Raw genomic sequence first — 14,408 nt, 5'->3', positions numbered from 1 at the left:
CTACAAATATTTATTGAGCAGCTACAAAGTCCATGGCACTATGTTATTAGGTTCCAGTTAATACAAAGATACATAATCTCTGCACATAATTTATTTAGAATTCAATGGAAGAAATGCAACATGTTTACAAGTAAATAAATATAAAATACATGGCATATCAGATAAGAACTTTAAGAGAGTTGAGAAGTAAGTTTCGCAACAGGTTTAATGAAGAGCAACTCACTTCTGAAATGTGGAACAAAAACCTTGCTTAGTGAATGTCACTACCCTTATTTTACGGGTGAAGAAACTGTGCTTAGAATGGCCATTTTTCCAAAGTCATATGGCTAGCAAATGGCATAGCTTACACTAGACTCATGTTTTGGGAGTTTTGGGCTTTTCCCCCCACGATGCTTATGATCTCTCAATTCTATACAGTGGTAACAACTCAAAGTCAAGACGTCATGTGAAAAAAATGTAGGATGTTGTTTTGAGGAATACAAAGAGGTGGTTCAAGTTTGGAGGTGGGGTTGGATAGGGATAAGGCTATACTAGAAATTTTTAAGACTATTCTTTAGACTGAGCCCCAGTAGGGAAATGATGACATATTCTAAAGGGGCAGTTGACAAGAGCTGAACAAAGGAACATTATACAAAACCATGGGCAGAATTGAGAGAAAGTGGCAAGGGATCATGAAGTATCGTGGCCCTACATTGGGTAGCCAAACCAGGAACACAGAAGGGCCAGTTGCTAGAGCCTGGAGAAATCCACAGCTGAAGGCAAGCCATTGACAGAAGTCAGGGAACTGGCAGGGCAAATAAATATGTCAACCTTTCTTTTCTTTTACTCTCTGAACATCTGTGGACAACTCTCATTGGCCTAATTTGACCAGAAGAGCAAGTGTATTAGTTACCTATTGCTGTGCAATAAATAACCATACACTTTGTGGCTTGATGCCCGTTTTATTATCTTGGAGTTTTTGTGGGTCAGGAATGCAGAAAGAACTTAGTTCTCTTCTCAGGGTCTTGTAAGGCTGTATTCAGTTTTGACAGGGGCTGCAGTTTCATATAAGCCTCAGGGTTCTCTTCCATGCTCCGGTGGTTGTTGGTAGAATTCACTTCCTTGCAGCTGTGGAACTCATTCTTGGTTGCTTTTTTCATCAAAGCCAGCAGGAGACTGTCTTTCTGACTACTAGACCCTGTTTTAAAAGAGTCACATAATTATATTAAGCCTACCCAGGATAACCTGTCTTTTGATTAACTCAAAGTCAACTGATTAGGAATCTTAATTACATCTGCAAAAATCCCTTCACTGTTACCTTATAACATAACCCAATAAGAGGTATAACATCTCATAATAGTCATAGTACTTCTCATACTCAAGAGGAGGGGAGTATTCAGAGCTTGCACACCAAATATTCAGACTCTCTGTCTCTGCAGCCTATAGAGATCGGCCTCTCAGGCACGGAGGAAGGAAAAGAGTAGATCTGCTCATGTTGTGGATCTCCAGGTAGAAAAAGAATATCCAACCTAGAAAGATTTGAAAAGTGATGGACTACAGGATCTTAGGACTCTTGCCTCCTACTCCAAAGTGAAATGTTTTTACAGAGGAATGGCAGGTTGGAGATGCAAGTTACAAAAACAAATCTCATATTTGGTAGAGCATAATAGCGCACTATAGAAAGTATAGTGAGAGACGGTAGGTAATAGAACCAGTTCCTAGCTTTTGTAACTATGCACAGAAGTGGTATCAGGGGTCATTGGAGCCCAGGTGAAAAAAATCAAAAACAAAAACTAGTGGGACCCTTAACATGGGGGACTATGAGCAAAAGCCTGATGAGAGACTCGGGGATGATTCTTTCTAGAAGTACCTAGAAAATTCTGGTTAAATATCCTCATGGAGTTCTTCTGGAGTGATAATTAGGCACTGGCCTGGAGTTCACGGGGAGGATTAGGGCAATTGAGTTGTAGATTTCTGAGCTAAGGCTTAACCATTTGAGGAGGAAAAAAATGCCAAGGAAGTGCATAGAAGATGTCACAGAAAAAGTGTTCAGAAAAATAAAAAGCAGACAATGGTGATTTGTCTTAGAATTCATAAGAGAGGAGTTTTCAGAAGAAGAAGCCGGTCTGCAGTCTTAAATAATGGTGAGGAGTGTGGAACAAATAGATGAAGAGTTTGCAGATCCTTAGTGAGGTTTTTAGATTGTAGATATAGAAGAATAATGAAGTGGAGGGAGGCTAGTGGGGTTGATGTGGGAGTAGAAGGAAAGAAAGCTGAGTTAGAGTGGGGTGTAGCTTTGGAGGATATGTGATTTGGCTATTTAAAAAAATTCAAATAATGAGGAAGCTAGGGTCAAAAGAGAGACTTCAAAAAATTGAATGCAAACATGACCGACACTTGTAGGAACCGGGTGACTTAGAAGAACTCAACTTTTCACCTGAACAATAAATTTGATCAACTCCTCACTATATGGCCCTTTGGGCTCATCTGGCAAATGTTCTCAATTTGTTCAATATGATAGCCAGGAGTTTTCATCCTCAAATGGATCTTTGAAATCAGCCCTTGTGGTAGAAGCCCAGTTATTGCCTAGAAGATGTTTGCTCAAATGTGGAAATGCCTGAGACTTTTCCTCTTTATTAACTTATTCTCAAGATAACCTTCTTCCCAGCAAATCACCTGAGTCTCCCAACCTTTCTGTTTCCTGGTTTCTTGCCCTCCATTCTGGGACAGAGCTAGCTATGCAGAGGTGATTCTTTGCCAATGAGGTGGACCTAAGGTCTTATCTGTAACAATTTGCTAGGGGGTTCCTCTTCATCTGAACTTAACAGTGATCTGCTGGAAGCTCATCACTTCCAACCCGGAACACAGCTTCTTCAGAGTTCACTCTGAAAGAGGACAGGAGTAGAAACCTAAGCACTGCAAAGACGAAGAATTTCTATGGAGATGACAGATTGGAAAATTCTTTTCTCTTCCAATCCAGGACACCAATTGTTGTATATGAGTAGGACTTTGAATGGAAAGCTAATAGAAAATAACATGAATGGGCAAGTGCATTTCTAGTGACGTAAAAATAGGAAAATAAGATCTTGTTTCTGTCTGAGCTGATCTTCAGGAAACCCCCCAATGTTGCTCCTCCATATCCAGCTATCTTCATCTCATTTATGGAATGAAAGAGAAAGGTTGGGATAGTTCATTAAATAGTTGAAGTTATCTAGAGAACTTCAACAAAATCAACGAAGAGTTTATATATTGGCTTTGCATGAGAATTTCTGTATGGTCATTGCTTCTTTACAAGACAAAATCTTCCAGGAGAATATTTTATATATATTTGTAAGTTCTAATTAATATATTTTAATTTAAAAGAATAATATATTTGTAAGTTCTAATTAATACCTAGGCATTCATCATCTACTGATTTGCATATTTCTACACCTTTCACAGCTTGTTGGGCCACAACAAAGCCTAGCAGCCTGGCATAGTTATCTCTGAGCTGTTAGTCATGTGCGTCTCTCCATAGGGCCTTAATGGGACCAATTGTAAATTGTAAATTATTTTCATCTTGGTTACCTGTTAATTCAGGTGAGATAATTTGGCAAAGGCAAAAAGGGTTTGAGGGTAATGACTTTAGAATTATGATTACAACATACTCAAATTGGACAATAGCAACCCAAGAGAATCAATTTGACAGTGTTTTTTAGTGGATATTCTCACCTGGACATATTTCACTAATTGTCTTAATGGGAAACAAAAGGTTCTGCTCCTTTCCCTAATTAATATTGAACTGAGCAAATATCTGAGATATATGTGAGCTGAGAGATTATGAGAAATATCATATTTTATCCTCTTATATTTACAATAACCACTCAACAGCACCGAAGACCAGATGTAGCTGCCATGTCAAGGTCTACCACAGCACCCTCAGCCCTGACCACCCCAGAGCATACCTGATTGCCAACTAAGGGCTTTTCCCACTTGGTGCAGCTTATTCTGCCCACGTGCTGCTGGCCGGATGCCCTAGGGAATTAATATCTCCTAGGGGCAACCCTCAATCAGTGACCAATGGGAGTTAGCATATGAATACCCATTTGCCTCTAGGAGGGGTAATTCCGAGGTGCATGGTCCGAACTGACTCTATTTTAGTCAGCCACAGTGATAACTGGCTTAAGAATGCATCCTTCGTAGGCTGCCTTCCCTTCCCTATCTCACCTTCCCATTCCCCTAATTGTGTTTTCTTCACCTCCCTCTAACTTACTTGTACTTGAACTCTTGTCATCCAGTAAGCTTCTGGAGGAGCCCAAAATGAATACCGGAGTTTCTGTTGAACTGAGATTGTGCCTATCAAAATGGCTTTGAATTTACATTGAATGGCACTTTGCCACAAATGAAATAAAACTGTTGGCTTTGGAGACCTATTTCCTGCTGCACTTGCTTCATTTACTCATTCAATGACTTTTACTTTTCCAAGCACTGCTAAGTTTCTGGAGCTACAAAGATGAATAGGGTGATGTATACAAATCAACCAAACAGAAGTTTATACAAGGTACAGAAATTGAACCAAGAATAGAGTTACCACCTGCAGCCGAAGGTCAGAAAAGGTTTTCTGGGAGGACATAGCACTTGAGTTGGATCATGAAAACTGAGCAGGTGTTGGGCAGATAGACAAGGTGGGGGAGGGAATTCCAGGCAGGAGGAACAGCAGGGGTAAAGGCAGAAAGGCATGAAACATCAAGATGCATTAAAGAAATGATCAGCAGCTTAGTATGACTGCACAGAAGAGGAGAAAGGGGTGCCAATATTTTGCTGGGCAAAGGAATTTGGACTTTTCCCCCTAGGCTTTACTTTGCTTTTGAGAAAAATCTCTTTGGTAGAAGTGGGCATGATGGCTTGGAATACAGCCAGATTACAGGCAGAAGGATAAATTAAAAGGCTGTTATAATTGTTTAAGCAAGAGATAGAGAGTCCTTGCACTCAGCAGAAGCGTGGGGTGAAGGAGAACGCTGTAAGAGATTGAAATGGTAAGATGTGGTGGAACTTAATGGTCTACAAGGAGTGAAAAATGAGTTGAAATGATAGCATAGAAAATACAGAAGCAGGAATATGCTCTACTTATAAATGCATAGAGATTGAGAAAATTCTTGGAAAAAAAACAAACAAACAAACAAACTCATTTAGGTTCCAGAATCCAAATTGTCAATTCCCACAATTGTCAATTACTATTATATCCTGAAAATTAGTCTCTTAAGATCACTCATGTCAGTAGGTGTATATCAAATAGGTAAGCTGTCTTTTTACAAAGTGAGACTAATCATTTTTAGGTTATTAGGGAGCCATTTTTTTGGTTTAAACAATTCATTATTAAAACACCAATTTGCATGTATACAGTGGCTAACAGATGGGCAGTATTTGGTCTGATCCAGAGTAGAGAATAAGTTATAAGATCATTAGGGAAAACAGCTATAATTTCATTAAATGCCTTAAAAATTAATGTTAGCAATAGATCTGCTTTTCTTGCAGTTGACTTTTGCTGACTTGGTATTGATTCAGCAGCTTACTGTTTCAATGTCTTATTACACAAATAAACTACTAAGTAGGCAGAAAAGATGGAGCTCCAGGGAAGTTAGTTACTTTAATATAGTGAGGAATGAATGCTGATGAAAAATACATGAAAACTTAAAGCTTAAAACTTAAAGGTGAAAACTTAAAACTTAAAGGTGAAATGCAAATTAAATTTTATGTTTTACTTATATGTACCTTATACACAATTATAATAAAATATCCCTGAATACAATTTAGTTTATTTTTCAAAATTTTAAGTTTGGTTAGCTTCCTATAATGAAAACCTCAGAAACATGTTTATGGCCAAGTGTTATCTTTGAACCAGCTGTTATTCAGGAAAAATATAGAAATTGTATTATATTTGTTCTACCATTTGAGACATTATGGAGTGGTTGTTGTAAAGAAGGAAGGAATGAAGAAATCAAGGAAGGAAGAAGAGAGGAAGGGAAGGAGGGAGTGAGGGAGGAAGAGGAAAAGAGAAATCAAATCTACTTGTTACTCGTTCATTTCTCATGAAAGCGTTATAGGGAGAAAAGATCTCTAATTATTTGAGTGTTCTTATCTAGTTCAGAGCAAATTTGGATTTACCTCACTTTAGTTAGAGAGCTAATACAGTGTCCCAAAGTGCCAAACATAGAATCAGACAGAACTAGAACTATTTGGCTATTTTAAGTACTGATGTATTTGCCAAAATTTACCTCGGTCATATATTTTAAGTGATTTTCATTATGGAGCTACCAGGAGATGTCTGAATTACATTCCCACATGTCCTCTTTCATTTTCAGCAGCAAACAAAAGAAGCACTTTTAAATTTTAGATCAATTGACTCTTGTTTAATGTCCTACATCAGTGTAGGACTTACACTGCTATAAAGAACTACCTGAGACTGGGTAATTTATAAAGGAGGTTGAATTGACTCACAGTTCTGCATGGCTGGGGAGGCCTCAGGAAACTTACAGTCATGATGGAAGGCAAAGGAGAAGCAAGCACATTCTTCACAAGGCAGCAGGAGGGGTTGTGGGGGGAAGCACCACACATTGTCAAAGAACCAGGTATCGCGAGAACTCACTCACTCACAAGAACAGTGTGGGAGAAACTGTCCCCACGATCCAATCACCTCCCACCAACTCTCCCCCTCAACATGTGGGGTTTACTATTTGGGTCAGGACACAGAGTCAAACCATATCAATCAGTAATTAAAAATCAAAACTGGGCGATTCCCATGTTTTGCTGATTTGGCTTCTAGCTTCAGTTAAGCCACAAAAGGAACCTAATGTGAACAGCTTTTCTGTTCACATAGAAAGTGATTGTCTTTCTACCACTTTTTGAAATAACCTGAATGAGGTGGATTAACCATAATATGAATGACTAATTAATTCTACATTGCGTGTGCTTTAATGAACACTTTCAGAATTGTATTCTGAGTTACTTTTCTTCCCGTGCTCCACACTGTTTTCTGAGCACTATGGTCTCTCCACCAAGTTTACCTAATAGGAAAGCCTCCAGGCATATCTGGGATTTTTTTTGTTTTTAAAAATATTTATTTATATTTTATATATGTAGTATTTAATTGACAAAGTTTAAATATATTTAAGGTGTACACCATGATGACCTGATACACATATACATTGTATAGTGATTACCACTATCATATTAACGCACCCATCGCCACTCCTGCTGTACATGAGATCCCCAGAACCTGTTCCTCTTATGTTTGAAAGTTTGTACCCTTTGACCAACATCTCCCCATTACCTTCTTCATCCCCTCAAAACCATCATTCTACTCTCTGCTTTTATGAGTTTAATAATTTTTTTGGGTTCCACATATTAGTGAGATCATATAGCATATGTCTTTATGTGTCTAGCTTATTTCACTTAGCAGAACATCCTCCAGTTTCATCTATGTTGTCACAAATGACATGATCTTCTTCTTTTTAAAGGCTAAGTAATATTTCATTGTTTATATGTACCATAATTTCTTTACCCACTTTTCCCTGGATGGGTGTTTAGTTAGTTTCCATATCTTGGCTGTTGTGAATAATGCTGCAAGAAACTTAACTAAGGAGGTGAAAGATATGTACACTTTAAACTATAAAACATTGATGAAATAAATTGAAGAAGACATTAAATGTAAAGCTATCCTGTGTTTATGGATTGGAAGAATTAATGTTGTTAAAAAGTTTATACTATCTAAAGCCATGTACATATTCAATGTAATCTATCAAAATTCCAATGTCATTTTTCAAAGAAATAGAAAAAAAATCTTGACATTCGTATGGAACAACAAAAGACCTGGATAGCCAAAGCAATTTTGAGAAAAAAGAACACAGCTGGAAGCAGCACATTCTCTTACTTCAAACTATATTGCAAAGCAATGGTTATCAAAACAATATGGTACTGACATAAAAACAGACACATAGACCAATGGAACAGAATAAAGAGCACAGAAATAAATCCACACACATATGGTTAACTGATCCTTGACAAAGGCACCAAGAATAAACAATGGGAAAAGGAAATTATCTTCAATAAATGGTGTTGAGAAACCAAACATACACATACTAAAGAATAAAATTGGATCCTTTTCTTATACCATATACCATAAGATTAGCACTTAAATGTAAGGTCTGAAACCATGAAACTCCTAGAGGAAAACACAGCAGGAAAGCTCATTGACATTGGTCTTGGCAATAATTTTTTTGATATGACACTGGAAGCATAGGCAACTAAAGCAAAAATAAACAAGTAGGACTACATCAAACCACTGAGTTTCTGCTCAGAAAAAAAAAAGGATCAACAAAATGAAAAGGCTACCTATATAATGGGAGAAAATACTTGCTGACATTTCTGTTTTTAATCAACTTGAAAGGCCTTGCTTTGGAAGAAGCAGGTTCAGAGCTGGAGAAGGAGTCCTAGGAGCAGAAGGCCACTGTCTTACTATGTGGGCCAGGCTGCCATCAGGGAAAGAGGAGAATGCAGCTGGACCCCACCCCCAAGATAAATGGCAAATGCTAATCTTCTTTCGCCCCCAAGACATGTCTCACATAATAAACCAAATATGTTGCTCCCAGTTTACAAAAAAGCTGAGTATTTTAGGGAATTCTCTCTCATTTTAACATGAGAAGTTTATAAACTATTAAAAATTAAACAATAATGACATCATATTTTATTTTAAATAATATTTTAAAGTATCTTTTTTTTAAGACAGGGTCTCACTTGGTTGCCCAGGCTGGAGTGCAGTGTCATGATCATAGCTCACTGCAGCCTCAAACTCCTGGGCTCAAACAATCCTCCTGCCTCAGCTTCCCAAAATGCTGGGATTACAGGTGTGAGTAACTATAGTTAGCCGAAGTATTTTTCATAGAGAAAAGTAAAGAAAGAAAAATATAATGACCCATAGTTCTCTTACCCAGATGACCTCTGTTAACTTAAAAAATAATGATATACACATGTTAAAAATTTTAAAAAGTGCCAAAATATATAAAATTAAAATAAAATAATAAATACTAATAAAAGACTTTTTTTCTAAAGGTAAACAGGGCTAACATGCATATTTAAACACGAGAATCAAGGCACTTGCACAGATGTACACGTGTGTATATTTGTGTATAAACCTTTGCAAAAAGGTCTGACATCACAGTCACTAATATCCACATCTTCCTAGGTTTTCGATTTTTTTTAAAATAAATATATCTTGGCCAGGTGCAGTGGCTCACGCCTGTAATCCCAGCACTTTGGGAGGCTGAGGCGAGTAGATCATGAGGTCAAGAGAATGAGACCATCCTGGCCAACATGGTGAAACCCCATCTCTACTAAAACACAAAAACTTAGCTGGTCGTGGTGGCGCACACCTGTAATCTCAGCTACTCAGGAGGCTGAGGCAGGGGAATCACTTGAACCCTGGAGGCGGAGGTCGCAGCAAGCTGAAATTGTGCCACTGCACTCCAGCCTGGTGACAGAGCAAGACTCCGTCTCAAATCAATCAATCAATCAATCAATCAATCAATCAATCTTGGAGATCTATTCATACATATCCACTTCATTGTTTTTAAGGGCAGGATTATTGCCATAATTTAATTTCTCCTCCTGATGGACATTTAGCTATTTCCAGTTTTTTTTTCTTTCTGCTCTTATAAGAATGTTTTAATTAATACATTTATAAACAATTTTACTAATATATGCAGAGGGGACATTTTTAACAATAGATTTTCTGGTCAGAAAATGTGCATTAAAAAAATTTAAGATTGTACATGAATTGCATTTCACAAAAGTATGTACTGATTTACTCTATCCTCAATGGAATTCATTTCAGCTCTGGGCGCCATCAAATGTTAGTAAAATGGTAAGGTAACAATTCTGCCTTATTTCAACTTGCATTTCTTTTTATTATGAATGAGACTGAAAATCTTACCTTCTACTTACTAGCCATTGTATTTCAGTTTGCTTTCACCAGATTCGTTGCCCATTTTTCTGGCTTGTTTGCCTTTTTCTCATTGACTTAAAAAGCAAGCAAACAAAAAGAATTACATTACCATTATCACATCTACTTTTTAAAATTATTTTTACAGGAATTTTATCTATTAAAGAAATGTGTCCTGTCTCAGAAATGTGTTATAAATATTTTTCCGTCTATTGACTGTCTTATGATCTTATGATACATTTTTTGTACAAAAAATTTAAATGTTGATGTAATTAAATGTACTCATCTCTAGCTTTGTGATTTCTGTGCTTTCTGCCTTAAATTAAAAGGTATTTTCGTTCTCCAAGATTATACATTTACCAACGCTTTCTCACACTATTTTAATGGATTAATCATTTATTTTTAAATCTGTGACTCATCTGAAATTTATTTTTGTTTGCCAATTTCCCATCACATTTATTGAATTATCTATTATTACTAGTTGGAAATGACATTTGTCATATATTATCCCACTTATGTTTGAGAGTCTTTCATTTACCTGTCCATCCATTTCTTTTTATCTTATCTAGTTGCATTAGCTAGTCTCTTTCTACTAGAGGATAAAGTGTGAGGGAGCAGGGATCTTGCATGCCTTGTTTGTACACAAAGTCCTTCCTTACTTACCACGTCAATAGGTTCTTGGAAACTGCAATCGTAAGTGAAGAAAGGTATAAGAAAAACATTTTTTTCTCATAAAATTATAATAAAATGACTTTGAAAGGAACCATGTTATCAGAGAACCTGCTGTACCTCATTTGGCTCAAAGTCACTGTTTCTAAGAACCTACCAATGATATAAAATGAAGAATTACCATAGTTACATCCATACCACTTAAAACAGTGCCAGGCACATAGTGGTCTTCAAAAACACTAGATGAACACATGAATAAGAGGAAGCTCTATTTCATGATTCGTCTACTTTAGATATAATCTATTCATTCATTCTCCATACTAAAGTGGGGAAATCAGTACACTGACACATCTTCCCATCTCTGCCCCCTTACTTCCTGATATCCTGTTGCTCTATTATTATTTTTGCATTTTTGTTGCCCAGGATGGTCTCAAACTCCTGAGCTCAAGCATCCCCCACATCAGCCTCCCAAAGTGCTGGGATTATAGGTGTGAGCCACTGTGCCTGGCCCCACATTGATTTAATTTTAATTCTGTATGTAAATAGGTTTAGCACACACATTTGTAGTCTTATCAGGGCTTCCCTTGTTAAGGCAGATTTTATTATGAAGAGCTTATGGACTTCATGAAATTCATTTTTTTCTTATTTAATGAATTAACTAGCAGTTACATAATGCTTTCTATATGCCACACACTAAGTGATTTAAAATATTAAGCAATTTAATCATAAAAGCTATAATTTTTTAATGTTTGCATATAATTCAGTTGGCATCAAGTAAGTGTGCCCTCTTGACTTAGTTTAGAATTTTTACATGAACCCTTACCTTACCTACCCACCTCCATCCCAAATAACTTGAGGATATTGCTATATTACCACTAGTAATAGATGTTACTGTAGCTAAGTCTATGGCCAGCTTGATTTTCATCCTTATACTCAATTTTCTTTTTCTACTTGTATTCCTAAGAAAATTCTCATGATCTTTGAAGTTGCAATTTTTGTAAGACATATCTGTGTTTGCTGTCATGTATTCATTTGTTCCAGAACACATTATAAAACACATTCAATAAATTGGCTAGTTCAAATTGCTTTAATTCAGGTAACATTTTCTTGTATTATATATTCTAATCTTCTCTCTTCCATTTGTTAGGATTTATAAAGAAGATACTTCACATAGTCACTGGATTGCCCTCATACCTTCCAAGTGCACATTGCTACCCATTGAAGATAGGAAGCACGTAGACTTTAAAAGAAGTTCGGTTGCCCTAGGAAGGCAGAAAAAGCTTTCTAATTAAGTCAACTCCTTCAACTCCATCTGTCATTCAGATATTCCATGTAGGATATTCCTGATGACTGGGTTTATTCAAGTTCTTGCTGAACTAATTGGGTGATTTGATTTCATGTTGACCCATCCTTAATTAATAAAAATAATTTTAATTGCTAGCTCCTTTACCATTTTTGTCTGCACATTTAGAGGTTGTGGCAGAGAATGTTACTGTTAACTGTTGTGTTCCAACAGCCATCTTTTGTCTGCTGCTGCATTGGTGGGAGAGGAAAGGACAAATTTGCAGCCAGTCATGTAATTAGAATTAACTTTGGCCATAACGACCCAACAGACCAACCAGCCTGATCACTCCAATATTTGTTTGTCTGCATGTGAAATTCGTGTCTTAGATCATGACACAGAAGGAAACCTTCTTTCGAAATTTTTCTCTATACCAATCAAATTGCTCCATTGGGAAAACATCATAAAGAAATGTCATTGAGTACATTAATAGTAGCATTCACCAGAGCTATTTTTTACAAAGCCACATTCGTCACAAACTCAGATTTTAATGAAAAACAGAATTTTGGTGAGTTGAGTGGTTTTCCCATTATTTTTCAGCTTAAATTTTTTGATAGTCACTGACCTCATAAATTGACCTTGTATTCAAAAGATTGAGCTAAATTAGTTCAGTAGTTTACAGTTAAGTTAAAATAGAAATACCTACATTTTATCTGAGAGTCACACACACATACACGCACACTCTCTCTCTCTCTCTCTCCCCAACATCACTTTATTAAAATATTTTTTTTTCTTTTCTCTCTGCTGAGTATTACTCAAAAGTACCTAAAGGTTTAATATTCAAACTTGGCAGTTGTAAAATCCTCCCAGGGGAGGAAATTCAGGAGAATTTAGAGAAAATTGGCTTAGCAATGTGTTTTGAATATAGGCAACAGAACATTTTCTGTTTGGGTACAACTACATCAATGAAACTTGAGTCCGTGGAAGTCTTGTCCGATGCCATTTAGAATGTTGTCAGAGTTAAGGGAGGCGTTAGAAGAATACAAGTTGGAACAGAGAACTGCCTAAAGGAAAGACTCTATTTCCTTCCATTTCCTGCTGTAGATAAATGAGGACCAAATATAGGAAACCATAAGGTCATTTCAGCAAATAAAAACCAACACACCATTCTGGGTATCGTATATTGTGGTTATTGCTTCTGGTATTTTGCCCAGTGTGATGGATTCAAGCATGGCTGCAAATTCTTTGACGCTTTGACACTCTTCCCACACTCCTAGTTTTGAGTGGGTTCATCACCGCTTTGACCAAGAGATTACAATGCAAGTTACACTAGGTAACTTCTGAGGCCAAATCATGCAAGACCAGGCAGCTTCCACCTTGTTTGCTAGAATGATCACTAATAGAGCTGTGAGCCTTCATGCAATAGGTCTAACCTGAGGTTGCCATATGGAAGAGAATAGTGTAGCTTAGTGGTTAAGAACACAGACTCTAGAACTAAACCACCTGGGTTCAAATCCTGGCTCTACCAACTGCTAACTTTATAACTGTAGGACTATTACTTAATGTCTCTGTTCCAGTTTCCTCATTTACAAAATGATGAGACATAATAGACCAGTGCACACGACCTGTTCTCATATCTGTACCTTCCATAGCTTGAAAAAGTAAAATGTAATAATATTTATTAAGTCCTTGGAATAATGCAGGCAAATAATAGACACTATGGCAGTATCGGTTCAATAAAACATGCACATTATTTTAGATATGCCTTGCAGGTTTAGAAGCAGATTGCACTCAATATGTTTCAGAATCAAGTCATTCTGCATTTTGGATTGCAGAGAACAGATCCCCATGGCAGCAAGTAAAAAGTTGCTAAAATCGTGATGGACATCAGCAATTCAGATGAAAGAAAATTCTAGCATCTAAAAATCAGGATGCTTCTGAAATACTTCGTTTGCTTGCATTTCTCCTACTACATTCTGGGCTAATGTTTGCTGTGTTTATATCATTGAACCAGGCATTTCCCTACTCATGTCCTAGTACTGAGTAAGATATTTGAACTTATAAAATTTGCATGTCTAAAATAGTTACCAACATGTACTCCCTCACCTTCCAGCTTGTCTCACCCTCTGAGGGATTAGGTTATAAAAATGAATGAAATCATTATTCCTGTTTAGTGGATAATCCCAAGGCTAAAATAAAAGATAGAAGGAGGTAGACAGCAAAGAACATTTAAGGAAAAATGAAGATATGTGGGTACAGAGAGACCTAACTAGATATCTCATAGAGCAAATTATTGGCAAACACATCACAGCCTGATTATGATTTTCCTTCATTCATTTTAAATCAGAATAATAAAAATGGAGCTAAAATTCACTCGTCAAAGTATACTTAAGAGATAGGTTAATTATCTAGGGCAAATATACAAATATACTTGTCTTCTGAGACACCAATGTCCTAGTCATTTGCCAGTTAGTAATAATTCCCATGTCCTGCTCTGGAAAC

The sequence above is a fragment of the Mandrillus leucophaeus genome, unplaced genomic scaffold (assembly GCF_000951045.1).
Source record: "Mandrillus leucophaeus isolate KB7577 unplaced genomic scaffold, Mleu.le_1.0 Scaffold116, whole genome shotgun sequence".
NCBI classification, from domain to species: Eukaryota; Metazoa; Chordata; class Mammalia; order Primates; family Cercopithecidae; genus Mandrillus; species Mandrillus leucophaeus.
Note: the sequence above shows the minus strand (reverse complement) of the source record.